Below are 22,009 nucleotides of genomic sequence, written 5' to 3'. Positions count from 1 at the left end.
TGACATCCAAAAATAATTAAAATCACACAAATTCTCCATATTGTACGAAATAAATTAGCAACAATGTTCCGATTATTACAACGATTAACAATCGAATGAGTTGAAAACAATGTTCAAACTGATAAATAAAATGAGCGGTTCAATTTTGAATGATGAAGGAGCATAAAAGCCAACGCAGAATGACAATGCAATAATGTATATATTATAATATTATACTTTAATTTACATATATATCGATAAACGTTTCGGTCATATATTTGGTCATTCTCAGTCATATATGATCATCACAAATCAAAAAACATATCAACCGCTACTTACAAAAGTTATCGTTAATTCATCATTTACAAAATATTTATATTAATACAAATGTCCGTTACAAAAAGGATTCTTTGTTCTCTTTGTCTCGTTATAAAATATTTGAATACGAAAATTATTGTTACTTCCTTTGAAATCACATCGGCATCTCAGATCCTCACAGGATTCCCAAATTCTATATAAATTATATAAATCACAATCTAAATCTATGTATTGGTCATTCATTAAATATAATAATCATAAAGAATGGAAATCAAGTAGTCATATTGTATGTCAAAAAGATATAAATTTAAAAGTATATTAAATTATAAGTAGGAAAAGTTGTTTTTTAATAGTATCTGTGAGTCGAACAGAAACACCAATGGATAAATCGCAAAGTATCACATGTTAAAACTGCTGACAAAATCTCAAAGATATGTATCGTCAATGTGATAAGTGCAGAAAAAGATCAGCAAAATATAATATAATAAGTAAGGAAATGATGTGGGGAAACGAGAGGATTGATTAAAGAGGAGGAAACTGATCAAAGAAGTATATGTCTGGTAATCTCTCACTTTGTTTATTAAATCCATTTTTTGGTCTTTTTATGAAAATTATTTCCGAAATTAATCTTCTGTAACAAAATTTCCATGTCCAAAATATCTACATCCAACCAAAATTATGATTCGTTTCCAATCTATGGCTCGAAATTACCGACAAAGCACCCGAGGATTTATTAATATCTGCTGAATGTTCTTTAATTCTGTAATTGTCATTTAGTTTAGTCTGTCCCACATAAATCGCGTTTGTTCGGAAGCCGTTTTTTAAAGAGTTATTTAATACGCGAGCATTAATATGTGTTCTCACAAACCTTTTTTTAAATTCATTAGGGAAACATTTGGAATAAACACTTGCTATCTTCTTAAAAATTGTATCCGTCTCATGAAACTGATTGTTACGTCTCAGAGTATTCTTTTTAGAAGAATGCCTTAATAAGAAATTAATTCTTCATCATCTGAAAGGAGTTTTATACAATAATGTCTATCTTTATAAAAAATTGTCTACGTATAAATCGGATAGAATCAAATTTTGTACATAAAATATTCAGATTAGAGTTAAGCGATTATTACAAACATCTAGAATACACAAGATCGGAATTATTTATTGTATGTAAAATATTTCTGAATTCTGAACCGGTTACAATCTATGTTTTGAGCCTATGTTTTTCTCATGTTAGAAGAATAATATGAATTGTTTAGAGTTTACAAAATTAAAAAAAATTAACCAAAAAGTTGACCGCTTATCATTAGAAAAGAGAAACAGCAGAAGATATGGGATTAACTCAGTCAACAATTTCACTAAAGTTTCCACAAATGATGACAAATATTCTGAAGACATAAAAGTTAAAAATGAAGTTTATCTATCTACAAATAATTCGTTCAAATGTCCAATGAGATTTATGAAAAATATTTAAATCCTTCACATTTTGACATGAAAATACCTTTGAATAAGATACCTTTGAATAATGACTGGTTTATAAACCTTAGTGATACTGTTGTTCTCGACGGGATGAAATTAGATGATCAATTCAATCTTCCCACCAACACTAATAACAAAGAAAAAAGTATGATTAAGCTCATAAAATGTATAGAAAGTAACATGGTTAAATTCAATGAAATTACTAAAAATTCCATTAGAAATGACATAATACTTATTATGAAAAGTATTAACTCCATTGAACATTCTAATGATAAAAATGTGTTGCTGCTGGGAGATTGGTTGCGGTCTACTAAACGTTTTATCCGTGAACGTTTTATCCGGATGTTCTTTTCATTAGAGCTGATAAAAGCAACACTATAGTTGCTCTTAATGTTATTGGTTACAACTCCAAGATGGAAAGAAGGCTTTCTGATAAAGATACTTGCACTATCATAAAAAAAAATCCAACGAAAAAATTCGGACATAGACTTTATAACTGGTAAACATTCAGAATTATTTTACATACAATAAATAATTCCGATCTTGTGTATTCTAGATGTTTGTAATAATCGCTTAACTCTAATCTGAATATTTTATGTACAAAATTTGATTCTATCCGATTTATACGTAGACAATTTTTTATAAAGATAGACATTATTATATAAAACTCCTTTCAGATGATGAAGAATTAATTTCTTATTAAGGCATTCTTCTAAAAAGAATACTCTGAGACGTAAATCAGTTTCATGAGACGGATACAATTTTTAAGAAGATAGCAAGTTTATTCCAAATGTTTCCCTAATGAATTTAAAAAAAGGTTTGTGAGAACGCATATTAATGCTCGCGTATTAAATAACTCTTTAAAAACCGGCTTCCAAACAAACGCGATTTATGTGGGACAGACTAAATGACAATTACAGACTAGAATTAAAGAACATTCAGCAGATATTAATAAATCGTCGGGTACTTTGTCGGTAATTTCGAGCCATAGATTGGAAACGAATCATAATTTTGGTTGGATGTAGATATTTTGGACATGGAAATTTTGTTAAAGAAGATTAATTTCAGAAATAATTTTCATAAAAAGACCAAAAAATGGATTTAATAAACAAAGTGAGAGATTACCAGACATATACTTCTTTGATCAGTTTCCTCCTCTTTAATCAATCCCCTCGTTTCCCCACACCATTTCCTTACTTATTATATTATATTTTGCTGATCTCTTTTTCTCCACTTATCACGCTGACGATATATGTCTTTGAGATCTTGTCAGCAGTTTTATCATGTGATACTTTGCGATTTACCATTGGTGTTTCTGATCGACTCATAGATACTATAGTAGTATATGGGCAGCTATGGGCTGTCAAAACAAATCCCCATTACTCCAGGCTTCATCGATTTTCGAAGCCTTTTCTCTAGGAGTGCATTCAGATACTCCACCTAGATGCCTCAAACTATCCAAACATCGTTCCTCCTGCTTTCTCCCAGATGGTCTCCAAATGTATCGTTCAGATTCCATTCGAACACACTTGGGTAAGGGCAGAAAGCACTCTGCTCCTGACACAGGGTGTTGGCGGGTTTGTTTGCCGCCAAAATAGAAGTGCATCAAAGTGCGATAAATAAACTCAACTTAATAATTAGTTTCAAGCTCATGGTCATGGAGAAGAACGGTTTTCCAGTTATTACGGACAACAAACTCGTCGTATGGGATGTTAATAGTAAGTTATTTATTATTATTTATTAGTTATTTATTTATTTTTCTTTAGTATAATTTGGTAAGATTTCGAGATATCCTAAAACTACCAAAAAAACCGTTTTTAACCATATTTTAAATTAAATTAAAAATTGAGAAAATTTTTGTTGTCAAATCCATCAACGGTATTATTTATTATTATACAGTCCCTTCAAAATCCATTTTAAACTATCTCAAATTGATTTTTTTCTTTCGGAGATATACTTATTAAAGTTCGATAAATTGTACCTCATAGGAGCCTAATCTGTATACCGTTGTATTAGACTAAACGGTATTTCTCAATAGATTAGCTGATTCTTTTACCTTTTGTCATAGAATATTTTTAAATCTCTTTAGAGACTAGACTATGAGGTACAATTTATCGAACTTTAAATAAGTATATCTTCGAAAGAAAAAATCAATTTAAGATGATTCAAAATGGATTTTGAAGGGATTGTATAATAATAAATAATACCGTTGATAGATTTGACAACAAAAATTTTCTCAATTTTTAATTTAATTTAAAATATAACTGAAAATGGCTTTTTTGGCAGTTTTAGGTTAGAAGATATCTCGAAATGTTGATAGAGCAATTCTACAGCCGGATTAGGATTCAGTATAAAAAATTACGTAAGAAAACATTATTAAATCCCAATCAACTTTCAACACCTCCAATTTTGCAGACCTGTGTAGTTAGTGTTGGCTTTTATACTCTCTTTTCATAAGCAATATCTTTCATATAAAATTCTCCTTCATCAATCTTTAAATGATTAATTTTTTTTATTTTAGGTAATTATTCAGTGCATCTTGATGTAATACAAAAATGAAAATCTAACGGCTTTCAATCTGCATGTTGAAACAAATTCCTTAGGCAAAATTTTTACTTTATTAATTTCTGTTTTACTAAATATATTGTATATGAGACTGCTTTATTCCCAACGAAAGATAAGTAATATATTTATTGGTAAACAGGTGAGGCTTCAATATCAAAAACACAATTATTATCTGTTAAACAACCTGCTGCAAATTCTGAAAATAAAAACTTACAAGGTCGGCAGCTTATTGACACTTCTGACAAAAAAAGTACACATATCTTTTTTAAATTATAATTTTGTCTCCTTATGCACTACTCATTCATTATTAATTCTTATTTTATATCATAGCTACAGCATCATGAAAGGATGATTATGCTGTCAAAACTCTCATTGATGAATGGAGACGGCATAAGAGCTATTTCAAAAGCACTATAATTACTAATAAGAAAGTCTGGGAAATGATAGCCAGAAAATTAAAGAAAGAAAACCCAATCTGGATATTGGTCAGCAATGTGAAGATAAATTTAAATATCTTAGGAAACACTATAAAAGCCAAGGATTAGAATGAAAAGGGTAGTGATGTTCCTATTGCTACATGCAAGTTTTATATAGAGACGAAGCTCTTGGTGGATGAAGCTCTTGATGACAAACCAGCTGTGAAATCAGTATCCATAGCATCAACACTAAAGAAGCGTAGACAGTAACGATGAAAGTGACAACAAGCATGACTCTACACATAAGTCCAAGAAGAGAAGAAAAAGTATTGCTGAAGGAAACATTGAAAAACTATTTACTAAAAAAACAGAGGAATCTATTAGGTGTTGGAATTAATTCGTAGCGTTTTACAAGTGATGGGAAGTACTTTCATTAATGTATTTTTTAATGCTCATGTGAAATAAATAACATTTTTTCATTAAAAAACGCTACGAATTAATTCCAACATCTAATATAAAAAAAGAAGAAGCTCGATAGAAGAGACACATTGAACGCATGAAGCGATAGGATCGTGCTATTGATGCATATGAAAGAACAATGAAGTAATTCTTGGAGAAATTATAGAACTGTAAGTTGTGCACATTTTTTTCTTTTTGTTTAAATGTATAATAATTTCTTATATTTTTGTTGTAGAATTTTGTCCATAATATTAACGCTTGACAATACTGTTAGCTACCAGGGAGACTAAAGAGATCTATGACCAATGATTGAATTTATGTTTTATTATTAATATTTATAATTTATTTCGCTTTATTATGATATATTTCGTTATTTTGATACGTTTTTAATCTAGTTTGAGACGATGCGCCCTATTGATTGTGCAACTTCTCTTTTGTTTCTTATTAGTATTATTATTTTTTAGTAATATTCTTATTGTTTCTCTCTCTCTCTTTCTCTCTCTCTCTCTCTCGTAATATTCTTCATTTTGTTTCTAATTAACATTATTAATTTTTCATAATTTTTCATAATTTTTAAGTAATTCATTTTCTTAAGTTGTAAAAATTAAACCTTCATATAATTATGAATGCTTTCCAACTACATACACAGGTGATATTGTGTACGATACGGTGCTTTCCAACTACAACACAAGTTAAACCCAGTTATTAACTGTGTACGGTTGTGTCATAATTGGAAAGCACCGAATCGTACAATGTGTAATGTAATGTTGCTTCAACGCGTGTATAATGAATTATTCTGATTAATCAGGACTACTTAGATAATAAAAAGGCTTAAAGTCTCTAGCGGAAAGTACAAATGCTTTAAGATCTGATATTGAAAATGAATAAAAGTGTGACCTCTCCTCCCTTGAAGAATACACATCTTTATGGATATTATGATCCATTTAAGAGGGTTAGAAACCTAAATAGGGTGAATAAAATCAAATCAATTAATATATTCTAATTGGAAAACATCATAGTTGAAAACGTGCAATTGTACACTGTGTTAAGCAATATTGCTCGTTGCTGGAAAAAACACTATGAGGATTTAATTTTTTAAAGATGAGTCTTATCTCAAATATTTTTATATCTTTTTATATTATCAACTTATGTATCTCCTATATTTTTACGTTATAAAGATATAGAAGAATTTTCAATAGTAAAGATTGAATAATATAAGAGATTAATTGTTACACAAACAAAGATTAAATTAAAGTATAGAATTCTATTTTTTAATGATTGGTGCTACCTGAAGTATTATTGGAATTTTTAAGTATGAAGTTGTTAAATTGTTTGCACATATTATCAAGGTACTCAGATACTTAATATGATTTAGTAATTAAAGATTGAAAAACTAGGTCTCAGTACAATGGTTGATTTATAATTTTAAGACCTAAATCTTTTATCTTTAGTAAACTGTCTTGTGACTCAAGTCTTAAAGTTTTATAGCTATACCTATATAATATATAAAGCCTTACATTATGTTAAGGATATATATTGTATTTCTAATATGTTTTTCAAGTATATAAATATTTTTAAGAATATATATTTTTGAAATAGTGATCGAATAAAATACATTTTATTACAATTTATGATTTGATTTAATAATCTTATTCTCAAATAACCTTACTTACAAATAAATATATTGTATTATTAGAAATGTGAAATATAATTAAACAAGGGTTACTAAATAATTTCTTTTTGCCACACCAGCATCATCTTCTGCCATTAGGTCTTCAACAGGATGAGCATCATTTTCTCAGTCTTGTAAGATGTTTTCTTTAATGTTTTCATTTTCGTAACCTTCTAGGATGTATTCTTCTATATTTTCATCTAATCTTTCAAGACAAATATTATGAAGAACTATGCAAGTAATTATCATCAAAGGGATTATGTCCATTCTATTCATGTCTAGATATTTTAGCCTCCGAAATCTTTCTTTTAGCAGTGCTCGTTCAATGACTTGTCTAACTTTAGACAGTATATCGTTCAATCTTTTTTAAGTACAGAGAAGATTCTTAATAATTTCATAATTTAGACATACAGCAAAAAATTTTTTATCATGTAAAAAAGATCAGAATATAAAAAACTATTGGGAGTACAAATTAGTTCGGTCCGTTTTCCAAAAGATGGCTCCGGCTGTTGTGAATGATTCATAGTGACAGCTGATTTTGGCGTTTTCAGAGAAGTTAGACATCTGCTAATAATATTCAGTTTATATCGCTTTGAGTTTCACAAAAACTTTGATTTTTACTGTGTTTGAAATGTCGAATTTTGTTAACCAAGCAGCATTTGCAGGGGGTTCTAATTTTCTGCTTTAATTGGAAGAAAAGTGCAGCTGAAGCCCATCGAATGCTTGTCGAAGTTTATGGTGACACTGCTCCAACTGATAAATCATGTAGGGAATGGTTTCGACGTTTCAAGGATGGAGATTTCAGCGTTGAAGACAAGCCTCGCTCTGGACAGTCAAAAAAATTGAAAGACAATGAATTAGAAGCATTACTCGAAGAAGATCAGAGTCAAACGCAAGAGGAGCTTGCAGAATCATTGGGAGTAACTCAACAAACCGTTTCTGCACAATTGAGAGCCATGGGAATAATTCAAAAACAAGGAAATTGGAAATTGCCTTATGAACTGAAACTGAGAGACGTTAAAAGGCGATTTTTCACTTGCGAACAGCTGATTCAAAGACAACAAAGAAAAGGTTTTTTGCATCGGATTGTAAATGGAGATGAGAAGTGGATATTCTACGACAACCCCAAGAAGAAAAAATATTACGCTAAGCCCGGTCAATCGTTGCCATCGATCTCAACATCAACACCAAAGTCGAACATTCATGGTTCGAAAATCATGCTCTGTATCTGATGGGACCAAAAGGATGTTGTTTACTATGAGCTGCTGAAACCTGGCGATATCATTACGGGCGATCGGTATCGGCTACAATTGATTCGTTTGAGCCGTGCATTGCGAGAAAAACGACCGGAATACGAGCAAAGACATGATAAAGTTATTTTTCTTCATGACACGCTCGGCCCCATGTCGCAAAAGTCCTAAAAAAATATTTTGAAACGCTCAAATTGGATGTTTTACCGCACCCGCCGTATTCTCCGGACATTGCTCCTTCTGATTACTGGTTGTTCCGAAGGATGCAGCACAATTTAGCAAGTCACCGGTTCACTTCTCCAAAATTGGATCGCCTTCAAAGACGAATCATTTTTTCGAGATGGAATTCGAAAATTGCCTGAGAGATGGGAAAAAGTAGTAGCCAGCGATGGACAATACTTTAATTAATCAGTTCATTCATTTTGTTTTGAAATAAATGCATTTTTGCATACATAAAAAAACAGACCGAACTAATTTGTACTCCCAATAATATAATAATTTTACAAATATAAGCATTGAATATATAAAATATGTACTCACTGTTAATATTACCACAATCACGAAAGGCAAAAATAAACTAATATAACATAGGATAAGCTTTGTCGCCAATGATGTATTCTTCGTTAGGAAAATATAATAATCTATCTCTTCTGACCAAAGATCAAAATTCCTAAACACCCTTAGTCATCGACAAATCCTGGGTAATCAGCAAAGCAATCCAGAAACACCAACTCAGAGTCGCATACAGCTTGAAGTATAATAGTATAGTTTTTCTTATATCTTGTAAGATAGAGAGTTTTCTTAGAAAAAAGAAAACTGGAGTGCTTAAGTAACTTTCATATTTAGGGAAATCATGTTTATTTTAATTTAAACTCGCTCAACAAATTTTTCTGTATAAAATCATAATCAAAAATAGATAAACTTATAAAAGACTTTTACTTTGAAACAAAAACTTACATGTGGCTCTTTTATGGAAATGTGAATACCATTCACAGCTCCATTTATGTTAGCACTAGTTAGGTAGCACTGATAATCTCTGAAATTTCACTATTGTTAATCTCTCTTCTTGGCTACTGTATGATGTCTCCAATGATGTCAGTCAAAGCTCGTACGACTGTCATGAAACTGACATTCAGTGAGCTCTTACTCATGTCAAATTTTTCTCTTATAGATCTGAAACAAATATACTTGTTCATAGGCAAGGTTCATACACGTATACATACACATTCATGCTTCTAATTTTTATGATAGTAAATCACATATCAATATGACATACCAAAAAATTTGATTTCATAACTTTTAATATTTCTTAAAAAAAAATATTTTAAGGAAAACTTTTACCTATATGAATCTGATGTAGCTAACAACCAAAGAGTTGCAAGCAATTGCTTCCTGATTGATATGTTAGGTTTCACACCAATATCTCCTTGCAAAATTGATGCTAATCTTTCTTCAAGTCAATTATATGTTATAGGAGTCATGCTGCCTGAATTGTTCACAATTAAGTTGTAGTACTGTATGTTTTATGTAATCTACAATTCTTGCAGGTTTTCATTGGCATCTTCGTAATGAATGTATTCACGTATTCAACTCCTCGTCAGAGATGTCACTATCAATATCACTACCAGTATCACTTTTCATTGTCTCTCGCATAAAATTATTACTGATACACAGCCAATACTGTTTTTGTTATTCGAGAATTCATCTTTAAGGTTATGAGCGCGGCGATATGATTTTGCTACTCTTGCCTCTTACGGTTCCTTGCATTCAGATTCTTCAGTTCGAAACCACTCAACAGTAACTCCGCCACTCCCAGTCTACCCTACCTATACTCGCCGGGTGAGAAATCTGAACGCATCCCAGCAAAGTCAGTACAACCTAGTAAAACCATACTATTAACTTAAGATCAACGGCACTGGCTGACCGAGGAAATTGACAAAGTGGACCTGGCTATCAACATCCTACAGTTGACGGCACTCTCTCCGACAGTCTGTCAGGCATTCTATATATTGCTCTATATATCGCTAAATAGTAAGTCTTCGATTTCGTTGCAGTACACTAGGTGGTCCCTCCTCTTTTTGTACAGGGTGGGCCATCTATTGGTACGTTTTTAAAAATGCGATCAAATGAGCATACATTGATATTTTTTATTAATTTTTTTTTTGTTGTGAAGCTAAAAGTATCCGCGTCAAGAATGAAAAACGATTTCGTTCATGTGGCTCCCTCTACTGGCCTTACAGTATGCCATTCGGTCACCCCAATTATTAATGGCATTTTGGACTACCTCGGCGCCAATTTCACTCAAAACAGTCGTAATATTGTTTTTCAAAGCTGGAATTGTCTCACACTTTGGGCCACAGCCTCAATATTCTCGGGTGTGCGCACTGTCCGAGCTCTGGGACCACTTCTGTCATCCACTAACATCCCTTTCTCACGAACTTTCCTCACCAATTTGCGTATAGCTCCTTCGGTGGGTGCTCTATCACGACCCATATTTCTTTTCAAAATTCGTACAGTTTCGGCGACACAGCACTGACTTTGAAAATAAGTTTTTAAAATTTCAAAACGCTCTTCAAGAGAAAACATGTTGTTTCGTGCCGCGGACGGTATGACTAATAAACTGTCAAAATTTCGGGTCTGTAGCTCGTTCGGTGTTGCCATACGACGAAATTCAAAAACGTACCAATAGATGGCCCACCCTGTATGTCCTCCCTCTTTAAACGAACGACCAAATTTTTAGTGCGTTCATGCAATTCTTCCGCCCCTCATCACCGTCACTTAGCGGAGACTAACAACGCGTACCGACTCACTGTGTCCGCTCTAACACTACGGAAAACAATTTCCGCTAATTCAGGCATCGGCCCAAAAACAGATTCCGATCGTTCAGCCTCCGGCCTCGACTCTATCACTACTAGAAATTTCTTACTCCCCTGTCTCTGATCTGTCCCCAGACCTCTTCCTGCCCAGTCCTCCCCCTGTTTCACATCCGATACCCCCGATTGAAGAATTTCCCGTCTCGCATATCACCTCCTCAATTCCTCCTGTTCAAACTGACGCTTATTCTCCCGCTAGTTATCTTCCTTTCCTCTTTCACCCATCAATTGTTGGAATACATGTCCTACTTTATTCCTTCCACTAACGACCGGATAGCCCGCATTGTAGGATCCTCTTGCCTTTTTTCAATTCCCATACCATCCCTCATTCCCATCGATCCTCTTTCCCTCCAATCATATGAGTTTACACAAATTTAATTTTCCCTTTTCCTTCCAAACTCTCCGCACTCAAAATAACGTTAGTATTATACACTATTTTCTTTCCACACACACACACGCGCGCGCGCGCGCACGCACAAATCCGTATGGTAATGTTTTAGAATAAAGAACCAAAAAAAAATTGTATTTTATAACTTAACAAATATGTATTGCTAGATATTTCTTTAATAATATAATATTATTAAATTTAACCTTCGCTTATTAATTTTAAAAACCTCTCCTTGTATTAATTGCAAGTTCTCTTTCGGTTGCACTTCGCCTTCTCCTCGGCCTTGGATTAAGTTCTATGACCGAAAGCCAAGACATACGGACGTACTGGAACATCTGGCATTAAAGTGCGCTCTCGTGGCACACTGACCCAGTTTAGGTTCTTTAAAAGTAATTACGTTCGACTCGTGAGTCCGCTTAGCGGAGCACAAATTGAGGAACCATTTCGTTCTCCATTCGATCCCCGGCTCGTTAGGAGCCTCAGGACGAAGTAAAATGCCTCTCGATTTGCGTCGGTCCTTCCCCAGCTCGCTTGTAGTCCGGAGCCTGGATACAACCAAATCGGTCTAACAATTCGGTTCCTATTACATTCATCTCCTCAGCTCTATGCGTGTGGAGCTTGGACATAACACATACTTATGAGAAGTTTTATGAGAAACGAAATTGTGCTTTTTTAGCATTCAAAGAGTTATGAATGTTTAAAACAAAAACGTAAGCCAAATACACTTTAAAAGCTTATTATTGGGAGTGTGCCTTAATTTTAAAGGATTTTCAAGAAATGGCGTAACTATCGCATCGGGCCATATTGTTGTTCCCTTCACGTTCAAAGCACCATCATGTAGCTTCAGTTTCCAGTATGTGTCATTTTGCCAAAGTATAAACAACATTATTTTTTTTATTATAGTATTGAATAAGTCGAATTTTGTGCCAACAAAACACAATTTGTAGGAAGCCTTCGGCTTTATTGTAAAGGATATTTTTATTAAAAAATCCTTTAAAATTAATGCACACTCCCAATATTATCTTCATTATAAAATTATTATTACCTTATAGATGTTCAATGATTCCATTTTGCTTTAATTTCTTGAAACAATCGGAAGAATAAATTTAGATACACTGTAATACTGCTCGACACAACGGTTTACTGTAATTCACTTTCTTCACTCAAATATTAAATGTCTTTTAAGTACATAGATATCTAGTCATACGTTTCCACGATGAGATTCTTCTTTTATAAAATATGTCACGTTTCAATATTGACACAATTCGATTACACTCTCTTGACAACACGAGGAATTTATTAACCGGTTAATCATTAACAATCACAAACGATTAATTATTCAGCGATTGAAAAACGAAGCTTTAAAGCACATGTGTAAGTCCGCACATAACAACACAACATGTGTTACATATAGCAACCAACTGACTGACTTTCTTGGTTAGTGCAATGAGTGCAATTCACGCATCACTGAGGCGCTGTGTGATCTGCACTCATTGCAGATACCGGACTACCAATTTATCGATTCGGATCCGATTTCCCTGCCTATTACTTTTTTCCTAGGTAATATTTATTTATTATATTATTATATTAAATATGTATTATATTATTATTTAAAATAAAATTCATTTAATTAACAATTGTGATTTTTGTTTACTGAACATAATTTTTATTCAATTAACAATCTTATTATTTTAAATACATTACTTTAAATACGAAGCACTACTACGGTCTGAATGTTAAGATATTGAATTATTATATATATTCATATAAATGAATTAATTTCAAAAATGATAATTGCGTGCCGATATGGTAGTCGGACTTTCAATGCAATCAATCTGAAATATTAATCATCCCCTCAAATTTCTCAAATTAATCTTAAGAAACTGTAATAAACATATTGTGAAAAATATTGCCTCGGCCGGGAGTCGAACCCGGATTTTTTGCATTCCATGTTTCGGTAGTCTAAAGGCTTAGGACGCTCGCACGGAATGCAAGAGATTCGAGTTTGACTTCCGACAGAGGCAATATTTATTAATTAATCACTGACAATTACAAACGATTGATTATTCGACGATTGAAAATCACACGAAGGAAGAAACGTCTATAAATCCGTATACAATATGTGTTATATATGGACTTATGTTACGTGCGGCAAGCAGCTGACTGACTTTGAGTCAAGACTTCTGAGCACAAGAATTGTCGTAACACTTACTTACAAGGAAACATAACCAGTTGTATGTCGCCGATTTAAATGAGCTTTTAGTATGTTGTTCTACAGACAAAAATAAGAGAAACGTATTTTTTTATACGTGCTGAATCGCATGTTAAGAGGGTGAAATCCTCTCTTGAAGAAAATCGGTTTTTTTCTTTCAAAGCGAATATCTTTGAAACTATGAGAGATAGAAAAAAATTTCTAGAATGAAAATTTCTAGAATGAATGGTTGCAAGATTACTTTATAACGATAACAAATTTTTTTTAGTTATTTATTTATTGTATACCTCCAGCCTTCACTCTTATTTCCAAAAATTTTTTAATTTTTTATCTGACCAAAATTAAAGAACATTTTACGCTGAAAACAACGATGTGTATTTAAATCATGTTCCAAAAAATTATTTTTGAGATATGAACGAAAACATCTCTATATACGCGCTCCGTACCTTACATATTCGTTTCATATCGCGTTGGTTGCGCGAGATAGCGATAAAGGCAATACAGTTTATCACAGTGCAATAGTGACTATTGAAATAAGTAAATAATAATAATAATAATAACAATAATAATAACAATACCAACAGCAACAGTAATTTTGTCAAGCTGATAAAATCAGTCAAATACTTTTGAAGGTACGTTTATAAAAGAATATACAAAATATTTTGAACAATTAAGAACAAAGCATTAATAAAGAAATTAATACTTTAATAAAATTTTATTCATTTCATTTTCATCGTAGAGCAGCTAATTCCATTTAATGTTGACATCAATAATGTATTGATAAGGCGATGTAAAAAATATGTAGATTTGCTGACACAGATAAAACAATAATTTTTGTCTGCGTTTATTATTGACACATAAGTGTAAAAAGGGGCAAATCGTTGGAATGAATTCAGTTTCGTGCTTGATTTCGAATAAGTACTACTAGTTGCTAATGATACTAATTGGCTAATAAGTATTTATTTTTTATAACTGCATTATATGTTGATCGTACAGTAGCTAATTGCAGTGTACAATGTTAACATGAATAATGTATTGCAAAGCATTACGTCTTATTAATCTAGGCGAAAAATAGTATTCAACTGTTAGTATTTGATGGAACAGTATATTTATAATTTGATAACATTTTTAAAACACTTGTAGGAAGATGTCATATATACATTATACAAAATTGTTTTTTCCCTTGTTCAACGAATTCCTTTGAAAGATAACCAAATAAGAAGACATCAAATTTATTATGAAATAGACAATAAAACTTTTCTCTCTTTCTTTTAGTAATTATTATATTGGAAATGGACATGTAAATAATATTTATAATTTTTAGAAAATAATGCGGTTTAATCTACGAAATGTAATAATACTGCTGTCTGCAGTATTTACTGCCGTGGACTTTCCAAAAACTTTCTTATAACAACAGAAGAAGTTACGATGCAGAGAAAAATGAAAAAGATGATAAAAGAAATGTACGAAGACTACTATGAAATTGAACAAGAAGAATCGTTGGATTTTTTAAACTCATACAATGTACCAGAAGCACAAGAAATAGAACTCATAGATGAAGAAAAACATTACGCACGCAATGTAAAAGAAATGGTTTGTGACATCGACGATATTTCAGCAGAATATAAAAAAGAAGCAGTTGAATATTGGAGAAGAAATTAAAGCCGAGAACAATTGAATGCAGTTATAAAAAATAAATACTTATTAGTCAATTAGTATCATTAGCAACTAGTAGTGCTTATTCGAAATCAAGCATGAAACTGAATTCATTCCAATGATTTGTCCTTTTTTATACTTATGTATCAATAACATATACAGACAAAAATTATTATTTTATCTGTGTCAGCAAATCTACAAATTTTACATCGCCTTATCAATATATTATTGATGTCAACATTAAATGGAATTAGCTGCTACGATAAAAATGAAATGAATAAAATTTTATTAAAGTATTAATTTCTTTATTAATGCTTTGTTTTTAATATTTGTTAATAATTGTTCAAAATATTTTGTACATTCTTTTATAAACGTACCTTCAAAAGTATTTGACTGATTTTATCAGGTTGACAAAGTTACTGTTGCTGTTGGTATTGTTATTATTATTGTTATTATTATTATTTATTTATTTCAATAGTCATTATTGCACTGTAATAAACTGTATTGCCTTTATCGCTATCTCGCGTAACCAACGCGGTATAAGACGAATATATAAGGTACGGAGCGCGTATAGAGATGTTTTCGTCATATCTCAAAAATGGTTTTTTAGAACATGATTTAAATACACATCGTTGTTTTCAGCGTAAAATGTTCTTTAATTTTGGTCATATAAAAAATTAAAAAATTTTTGGAAATAAGAGTGAAGGGTGGAGATATACAATAAATAAATAACTAAAAAAAATTTATTATCATTATAAAGTACTCTTGCAATCATTCATTCTAGAAATTTTCATTCTAGAAATTTTTTTCTCTCATAGTTTCGAAGATATTCACTTCGAAAGAAAAAAACCGATTTTCTTCAAGGGAGGATTTCACTCTTAACATGCGACTCAGCACGTATAAAAAAATACGTGTCTCTTATTTTTGTCTGTAGAACAATATACTAAAAGCTCATTTAAATCGGTGACATACAACTGGTTGTGTTTCCTTGTTAGACTTAAATTGTAGATGTAAGTAAGGGACAAGCTTTCACGTATGTGTGACGACTTATTGTTCAAAAGACGACAATAAATCGTATGTCATACACCAAAGCTTGTGCGTTACTTACGTCTACAACTTAAGTCTCTAAGTAAGTGTACGATATAATTCTTGTGCTCAGACCCTTTCTTGATTATAAGTGCAGTGAATGCAGTTTATGTTTCACTAAGGCGCGGGAGGCTCCCCGATTCGCGATCGCGGATATAGCCAGCAGTGTCGCTTGTCGCGAACGCGGACGCGGCGCGCAGGGCGTGTGTTCGCGAGGAGAGGTACGCGATGCGAGTAGACTCGACTGTCAGCGGCCGAGAACGCTCGGCAGAGGCTGAAAACACTCAACCTCTGATCTAGTGCTTAGGCCAATGAGGATGCAGCGGCGGCTGCAAGCGATCGAGAATGCTCGACGGAGACAGAATACGCTCTATCTCCGGGTTCTTGTCGATGCAAGCGGTACCAAGTGCAGAAGAAATCGGTCTGCAACCGAGAACGCTCGATGGAGGCAGAGTACGCTCTATCCCGGGTCGTGTTGCGGATCGGTCTAGGAGCTGGTGGTAAAAAATGGAATCGGAGCTGGTAGTCGGACAAAGCGGTGGAACAAGAAGAGACATTTCGTGCTACAAACGCGGCTTTTATCTTGTATTGTTGCTCCCGCTCATATTGTTACAGCGTCGATTTCCGCCGATTTATGATACGAGCGGAAGACGCACAGTTCGTTGTCCGCGGTCGCTCTCGGCTTCTTGTCGAACGGCTGTAATCTGTGAATTATGTTTTAAAATGCTGAGCGCACCGCGTTCTCATCGCTCGCAAGTGACCAGAGGTCATTGCGGCGGCATCCGACAGGATGTTGGCGTCGGATACAATGCAGTTTCTTTGGGGGTGCATTGTTACAAATTAATAAATCGGTTAATAAATTCTTCGTTTTATTAAGTGAGTGTAATTGAAGTGTCAATATGTTGAAATGCAACAATTTGTAAAAGAAGAATCTCATCGTGAAAACGTGTGATTTGATATCTACATACTTAAAAGATATTTAATATTTTATATTTGAGTGAAGAAAGTGAATTACAGTAAATTACAGTGAATTACAGTCGTTGTGTCGAGCACTACGATGCATCCAAATTTATTCCTCCAACTGTTTCAAGAAACTAGAGCAAAATAGAATTATTGAACATCTTACAAGGTAATAGTACTTCTATAATTAAGATAATAATAAGCTTTTAAAGTGTATTTGACTTGCGTTTTTGTTTTAAATGTTCACAACTCTTTGTGCTAAAAAGCGCGATCGCGTTTCTCATAAGGCTTCTCAGAAGTATGTAATAAACGAGCGCGATAGCGCAGATAAACTTGTTAGAGAAATTTTTGTAAAAGTGAAAATTGGATTATAATTGCGTGCTACAAGTATTGTAACGCCTATTAATCTAATTAAGTCAGTTAACAAGTTTTTGATACATCGAATTGTAAGAAACGCTTTTAGAATTCGATGTATTAAAATAATTGGTTGATTTGTATGTCAATAATTGTTTTAATTACGTGCTTATCGCACATAATTATTGTCTGATTTCGCTCTTTTACTACATTTCTCTAACAATTTTATCAATGTAATTAAAAATAATCCGATACTCAAAAGATTCAATATTCATTTTAATTTTATTCTAATTTATAATTTAACGAAATTAACATATTTAAAATATGTGAAAGACAAAGAGATACTGTAGTAGAGGAGAAAAATAAGAAGAGAAGAAAAAATAAGACATGTTTTTATAAACGTGCGAATGCGTCCGATCAGTATGCGCCGCGCGCGTAAAGCGCTTGCGTCTAATCGTGAGCGTCGCTCTTCTTCATCCCCTCTATACGGCCCGTGATACGCTAACTATTTCTTCTTGTAATTTGAAAACTAAGCTTCGGACAATGTTTTCGTAAAGAAAAAATCGTCTTAGAGTTAAGTTAAGAATGATACTTTAAGGACAAACGTTTATTCTGAATCGCTCTTATATAAGTATATACATACATAAAGATATATTATATATTATAATACTCGTTAAATTCTAATGTTTCATGTAAATAGATATAGGGGATATCTGCGTAAATATCTGAGCATGAAATGGAGTATCTCCTTTTATTACACGTAACAAAAAGAGATAGAGTAACTACACACATAGCTAGATGTATGACACACAACATGTGAGCAAATCGAATGACTGGAAATAGCGCGCAGCTGGAAACAACTGGAAACGTGAGTGCTCACAGCACATGAGAGCCTGAGCTTCCAGAGGGCGTAAACGGACGATGTAAAATCTATTTTATCGACCTCGATCAAGTTTGGTCGTCACTCCAGCATCTCCTTAACTTGCTTTTTTATATTTATGTTGGGATTATCCAATTTGATCACGTTTCATTTGACCACCGTCCCAATTGACCATGTTGCGATTGACCACGTTGCAATTGATCACATTGTAAATGGCCACGTTGCAATTGATCACTACGTTTTGCAAATAACCATGTTGGAATTGATCACGTTGCAATTGATCACGAGTTACAAATGATCATGTTGCGATTGACTACGTTGCGATTGACCACAAGTTGCAAATGAATATATAATAACCTAATTCTAACCTAACTATGGTTAGGTTAGGTTATTATATACCCCTAGGGTACATGATTAGGTTAGGGTTAGTTATTATATGCCTATGAAACATAGCTAGGTTACAATTAGGTTATTATATATCTATAATTTGCATCACATGGTCAATCGCAACGTGATCATTTGCAATTCGTGGTCAATTGCAACGTAGCCATTTGCAACGTGACCAATTGCAACGTCAATTGGGACGGTGATCAAATGCAACGTGGTCAAATGGGTGCCATTCATTTATGTTACATATTATATGACTGTGCACTTGTAATTTATACTCTATACGTTCTTATACATTTTACAACTAAGATTTATTATGTTACTCTTATATTTTACAAATTGTCTCAATTTTCATTTTTTATTTATTTAAGATTTTAATTTTATTATTGTACACTTTATAATCATCAATAGGTTTTAGGCATTTGTAAACTATAATCTGCACCGCGTTATTTTTATATAATTTTATTACAATCAGGACTTACTATTATAATAATTTCATGATTTAACTCAATTGTTATGCTTTCTATATGTTTTAATATTGATTTATTTTGTATATGTTTTATTTATGATTTAATAGGATTCATATAATTATTATTCCATGTATACTTTTGAGTCTTGATAAGTTATATTTTCGTTCTTGTATATGTTATATCTATGACCTGCAAGGATTTATAATTGTTAATTTTATTATCGGTATATTCTAGTACTCTATGCTTTATATATATAATAGTCTCTTTGTTTCCGACATCTTGACCTTTGTCAATTTAAAATTGCTCGTTAGACATATTCGACACTCGAGATGGTATAAGAGAAATATTATTTTTGTATAAAATTGCACATTAATCATTCTGCAGAGTATATGTATAATAGTATTATATAATTACGAAATTCCAAAGTTTCATGACAAGATTGACATTTGTTGAGATAAGTTGCTCTTTTATTTCTATCCAGTTAGAATTGAGAGTTTATATTAGGTGTACAAATAAATTTCCGTCGTTTGACAAAAGACGGCGCTACTAGCAAGCTATGGTTAAAATTGTCTGATGTAAAACATTATATCGTAAGATTGGACATCTGTCAACAACATAACCTTGAAATACTAGCGATTTTGTATCAGCATCATATATTTTTTTTTGTGCGAAAATGCCGAGTTTTGAGCCGAATAAGCGTCATTTGCGGGAATTTTTGATTTACTTCTTTAATTTGAAGAAATCTGCAGCTGAGGCTCATCGATTGCTTGTAGAAGCATATGGTGAGGCTGCCTTAAGTGAGAGAAGTTGTCGTGAATAATTTCAAAAATTTAAGAACGGTGAATTTGACGTCGAAGATAAAGAACGTAGCGGAAGGCCGAAAGTATACGAAGACGCGGAATTGGAAGCATTATTGAATGAAGATTCATGCCAAACGCAAAAAGAACTTACATTTTGACTTACATCAATAAAACATTATGTATCGTTCTTTCACAATAAATGCTTAATTTTTTATTAAAAACGGCGGAAACTTATTTGTACACCTAATAAATTATTGATTCTGAATTAGAAGCCAGATTTGGCAATTTGTGAATAACTCATCCTCGGAAAACCTAAATCAACATAGTTTAGGAGTATTGAAAATGTTGAAAAGGACTCCAAAGTGAATCGGAAGAATTTTAAATAAAGAAAACTTCAGGACATCTATGGAGTAAATATTTCATATTTATTACAATGCCTCTTCCGCGCCGATTCTCAGTATTGGATACTTAAATTATCTTTGTTATTTTACTTTTGGAGAATCTTGCGAGATCGCTTTAAATCGGTTGAAGAGACTAGAAAGGTGTTTTAAATATTAACCGAAATTTAAAGTTACATATTCAAATTTCATACACCAGTACGTGAGGCTCGGGCATTCAATCGACGTACAAAGCAATGAAGAATTGTCATCCTTTTTCTTGCCACACTACTGCGTATTCAAGACCTCGGGTCAGTCTTCAAAGATACGAGTGTATTCGATGCTACTTGTAAAAGTAGCAGTGGGTTATTTCTCAGCTTTGCTATTAGCTCGTCTCATCTCGAAGATCTGTGAAGCGATACATTTGAAGCATCTCGAAGGTGTTTTTTTGTCCGACTCCACTATTACCCTCAATTAGGTAGGTTCGCCACCCCGAAAGTGGACATCGTTCGTGGCAAACAGGATCGGTGAGACACAATGACTCACGGAAAGAAAGATTGGCGTCATGTCAACTCTTAAAACAATCCCACCGACGTTCTGTCGCGCGACCAGAATCCTAACGAGTTAATCAATATCATCTTGTGATGGCACGGGCCACTCTTCTTGCAAGAGGATGATGACCTATGGCCGAGCGTAAGCGTAATTTAACTTCATAATGATCTTTCAGAGTTAAAGAGGGTGATTTCAATCGTGACTGCAGCCGATGATTGTGTTATCAATGAGTTATTGATTAGATTAAATCCGGGTTCGACTTCCGATCGAGATAATATTTTTTGTAATAAGAATTAATTGCCCACAGAAAAAAGTATCATGTGCTGGAGTGGAAACCCAGCTATTCTTAAGTATTTTGAGTTGCTGAATACGAATCTAACATCAAAATAGGACCATCCAGGGTAAATTTTCATTTTAGAGTAAAAAAATGGGTCAAACTCTAGAAATCTCTTCTTTTATTGATATATTCTAAGATGGAATATTAATATGCTATTATAAAAATCAATCCTTGATATTTCAATTGACGGACAAGGTGGCAAAAAACGTCGTATCTACGGCGTCCTCTACACCTCTTGCATAACTTTTAGCGATAAACTCTAAGTGCCTTACATTACAGACACAGATTAAACCTAATAATTCCTGGGAAGTTATAGTTATATAGACAAACTTTCAGGCAAGCAGTCATCAAACACAATAATCTCCCCTGCAAGGTAGCGCGCCTTCGCTGGCTTCGTTACTACGGTGGATCGAAAAACGAATCATTCTACATCTCCTTTTGAAATAATTGTCATCAATAGGTATACTAGGAGGATTTTAACCCAGGTCCTCTAAGGGGGGCGCGGGGGGCGGTGGGTATTCATAGGCGCGGGGGAAGGGAGG

At 33.0% G+C, this 22,009-nt stretch overlaps 1 protein-coding gene and 2 pseudogenes across 6 annotated transcripts in view; 2 read left to right on the top strand and 1 right to left on the bottom strand.

Moving 5' to 3' along the window:
- The window catches only part of LOC105154226 (odorant receptor 22c), an 89,285-nt gene that overhangs the window by 8,672 nt on the left and 58,604 nt on the right, over positions 1 to 22,009 (top strand). The window lies entirely within an intron of this gene.
- On the top strand, positions 3,339 to 10,337 carry LOC147908372 (uncharacterized; annotated as a pseudogene). The gene is made up of 4 exons (XR_015546538.1): positions 3,339 to 3,491; positions 4,478 to 4,588; positions 4,669 to 5,134; positions 5,271 to 10,337. The product of XR_015546538.1 is annotated as an uncharacterized LOC147908372 (transcript).
- On the bottom strand, positions 6,925 to 12,465 carry LOC147908371 (uncharacterized; annotated as a pseudogene).

The sequence above is a fragment of the Acromyrmex echinatior genome, chromosome 10, assembly GCF_024713525.1.
Source record: "Acromyrmex echinatior isolate Ae372 chromosome 10, ASM2471352v2, whole genome shotgun sequence".
NCBI lineage: Eukaryota > Metazoa > Arthropoda > Insecta > Hymenoptera > Formicidae > Acromyrmex > Acromyrmex echinatior.
Note: the sequence above shows the minus strand (reverse complement) of the source record. Positions and strands in the feature narration are given on the sequence as shown.